At 37.8% G+C, this 4,126-nt stretch overlaps 1 non-coding gene across 1 annotated transcript; it reads right to left on the bottom strand.

Moving 5' to 3' along the window:
- Positions 1–3,318: 3,318 nt before the first annotated feature.
- Positions 3,319–3,390, bottom strand: Trnag-ucc. Its single transcript has one exon. It is a non-coding gene; the product is annotated as a tRNA-Gly (tRNA).
- Positions 3,391–4,126: the final 736 nt, after the last annotated feature.

The following is a 4,126-nucleotide window of genomic DNA, read 5'->3' as shown; positions in this document are numbered from 1 at the left end:
TAAAGTGTAACAAATATACTGTAGTTGTGTTAAAAAATTGATGTTGGATTATGTTTTTATGTTAAAATTTTGCATAAATAAAAAATCAAAAACTTACTTGTCATCATCTTCTGGTTGGTTGAGCATCTGGATAATCACGTCATCAGTTAGGCCTGATCCTCATCTCCATTGATCCATTCACTGATGTCCTCTGCACTGATGGGCTCAGCCACTGGAAGGTGGTTACAAAGATTCACAAGCTCTTCATTTTCAGGAGGACATGCTCTTGGCTGGTTTTCAGGAGCAGCTGTCTCTTGGCGGCTTGCCTTTTCAATTCCGAAAAGTTTGCGCCATGACCTTCTTATAGTGTCCTCCCTAACGTTATCCCAAGCTTCTGACACCCAGTAGACAACATCTTTCATTGTGATTAACTTGAGAGCATCAGTGACACCCAGCCCGTCCTCTAGCTTCTCCAGTAGATTTCTAAGCAGCCTCTTTTTGTAGTTTTCGCTTAAAAGTTTCTAGAACTCCCTGGTCTAGAGGCTGGATGAGGGGCAGTAACGTTTGGAGGCAAAAATAAGGCTCTAATGCCATCGCTGACTAGCTCATCAGCATCTGGATGGGACGAAGCGTTGTCAAGAATAAGAAGGGCCTTGCGAGGGAGTTTTTTGTTCTCCAAGAAAGCTTCAACGACTGGAACGAATTCCTCAAAAAAACCATTGTTTTGAAAATCCGCGAGTCCATCCATGCGTTTTTCTGGTTTGTGTATGTGCTGGGAAATGTGTCCACATTAGTAATTTTTAAAAAGCACGTGGCTTTTTATACTTGCCTATTACAACTGGTTTGAGTTTTCAAACTTCCTGCAGCATTGGCACATCCTAAAACCTGTAACTCGATCTTTAGATTTCTTATACCCAGGAGCTGATGTTTCCTGCTGACTGGCTAAAGTTTTTGAGGGCAACATTCTGAAGTTAAGGCCTGTCTCATCACAGTTGAATATTTGATCGGATGTAAGACCTCACTCAAAATCAATTTTCTTATTTTTTTCTTCAAAAAACTGTCACATCAGTTTCATTACCTGAAAGTTTTTCCCCAGATATATTAAGTTTGCCGCACTCCATAACGGTTCTTTCCATCGCATTAACCACCCGGAACTAGCGGTAAAAGGTTCTCATCGCCATCGCCAAAAGATTTATGGAAATCTAGCGCTTTTGCCTGCAAAAATAGGCCCACTTATTGGACTTCCCCTTGCTCTCATTTCCGAAAACCATAAGAATAAAGCCTCGGAAGTTTTTTCATACTCACACTTTTTAAACGTTTTTCTCTCTGAATTGCAATTGGAATTTAAGCTCTGAGCACCCCATTTTTCTAACTCAGCCCTCTTCCTCCTCCAATCTCCGACGGTAACCTCACCAACACCCAAGTCTTTAGCGACTGTTCTTATTGACTCACCATTGTCCAGACGACGAATCGCATTTAGTTTAGTCTCTAAGGGGACACAACGACACGTTTGCGTTTAGCACTCATTTACACCTACTGTAACTGCACTTAAACACACAATAAAAAAAAACAGTGATAGACACTTGACTTGTAAAAGTAAACAAAGGACTGCCACTGAGACGAAATGGCGTCTTCGGGCAGACCGATGATGCACGAACACATCCGAGCTGAAGCTGTACACCAGGACAGCCCACTAGATGCGCAATAAGCTACGGAGTCGAATCGGGGTGGTGGGGAGGAGCGAGTGGCTCAGTCGCGTCTCGGCATTGAAACAGTTCGCATTGGTCCGGCGGCGAGCGGTGTCGGGTTACAACACCTGCAGCTGCTCTGGCGAGCGGTGTCGGGTGACAGTGCCGTATGCATTCGGCAAAGATAAGCGCTAAGCTACGCAAATATTTGGCCGAGGAAACACAACAGTTGCCAACAATTTACTGTACAGTAGTTTTAACGCATTGCAGGCTAGCGTGCGTATTGCGATAAAAGGAGCACCCAAACGCTCATTACTGTACGTAGTTTGTGCGTGTTTCTTTTGCTTTTTAAATAAAAAAAATCGTCCGAGGACGGCCTCGGTTAACCCGGAGTCTCGGTTAAGCGAGGCTCGGTTAACCGAGGTTCTACTGTACTAGGAGTACATACAAAATGAATTTACCTTACAAATTAAGCAATTGACCGCCCGACGGAGTACACCATAGTCAAAGGTATTTTATTTTAGAGTGGGATCAAATTTAACAAACCACCAAGACAGGCAAACAATAAAAACGTAATAAGGAAATGCATAGCAACGTGTACCTCATCAGGCGCACGACGCGCTTTACGAAAGCCCGGTTTGAACCAAATGTGGTGGTACACGTCGTCATGAATAGTAGTAAAAACCCAACTACGGCCTTTTAAGTAGTTTTAATTTTATTTCTATTTTCACCATACCTATTTGTTTAATGAACTCGTAAATCTATGGTTTCATTTTAATTGTAATATTTTGTCTCAACTTAGATACCAGTACAATTTAATATTTATTATTTGTAAAAATTGGTATATTTTGCATTACAAGAATTACTATGTGCGTCAGAGGCATGATACGAGTTCTAAGAAAATTCTTTTGTTATATATAAATTGTATTAATTGAATGTTTTGGTATGTTTTGTTAGCCCACAACAAAGCTCGCAGTCTTCTATTCGAAACCCACCACACTGTTATCATTATTAGGAGGTTGTATATTCAGCGGAAGTATAATTTACCTTGTTTTACAAGAATGGGGTAGAGTAACGTTCTTATCTTATCTTATCAACTAATGCCTGCGGGCATGGCAGAGAAGGCAAAACATCCCTCCAGATAGCGCTTATCACATAAACAAATACAGTTCTAGAGGGTCTGATCACTAATGTCTGAGAGAAAGAGAGGGATGAAAACTTAGAATATTATTAAATCCGCCGAATTAGCTTCGTCTTTCAGCAAAACAAAAAAAAAAAAAAAAAAACAGTTACTCTGTCTTTCCACACAGACACATTAGGCTTTTAATAAATACCTAATAAATGATCAATTTCATCCAAAACCCGCGTATAAAATTTTAATTTTTAAATATTATTACATGTTAATAGTTTTAGGCTATCAGAGAACTTTTAGGCCTGAACATGTTTTTAGCGCAATATACTCACGAATAATAAATAGCACTTGAATTACTAAACCTAATGTAAAGTTCATCATGGTAATGTAAATCGTAAAAAGGACACACTTCTTCGACTCTCTAAAATAATGAAAAATTACTACTAACTATACAATTAGTGGTAAAAATAAAAATTAGTAAAAATGTAATAAGAAGCTTCTGAGGCGCAAAAAGTTAAGTGCGATGGCCGGGAATCGAACCCGGATCAACTGCTTGGAAGGCAACTATGCTGACCATTACACCACCATCGCACGTCGAGAAGGAATCGTAATTCTACACTCTTAAACGAAATGCTGAGTTATTTGTGCACCTCCATATGAATCGTATTGCTTATACTTGTATGTATTGCATCATTTGCAAAATGAAATTCCATAATATGTGTTAGTTGTCCTAATAAATTCCTGGAAAATATATCGCGGTTTATTAATGCTTTAATAGATTTCTTGGTTAATTATTCATGTAGGCTATATCATGTATCTAGTATTAATACGCTACGTTCTGTATAAGGATTGTGTTAACCAATGCACCAAATAAGAACAGGCTCCCAGTAGTCTTATAATTAATTGTAATTATAATTCATAAGTACAAAGTTCTTAACAGTTATAAAACCGTTTTATACTTCTGACGCTCCCCTTTAACCTTATTTTTATTTCCATAGTTAGAAAATAAATAAAAAAAAGTTCAAGCATAAGAATGATACCATTACTTTCATATTAATTTTTTCCGGGTTTATTTTAATTATTAGGTGTATTTCAGGTAAATAATAAATCGTTTATAACAGCTAGTTTTTCTGGCGTAAAAGGCAAAGTACACAAAAACATTTATATTTTAAATATTACTGGGTTGTTTTTTAATAATTTGTGACGCAAATTTATGATAGATTCGTGTATTTATAAGGTTTTCAACAGTATTACGTGTATTTTATTGTTGTGTGTATTAGAACAGTTTTTAACAATTTGTAAATGCTCTTCTAGAAATTATTTCTTA

The sequence above is a fragment of the Homalodisca vitripennis genome, chromosome 2 (genome assembly GCF_021130785.1).
Source record: "Homalodisca vitripennis isolate AUS2020 chromosome 2, UT_GWSS_2.1, whole genome shotgun sequence".
Lineage (NCBI taxonomy): Eukaryota > Metazoa > Arthropoda > Insecta > Hemiptera > Cicadellidae > Homalodisca > Homalodisca vitripennis.
The sequence above is the reverse complement of the archived record's forward strand: the minus strand, read 5'-3'. Positions and strand labels throughout refer to the sequence as shown.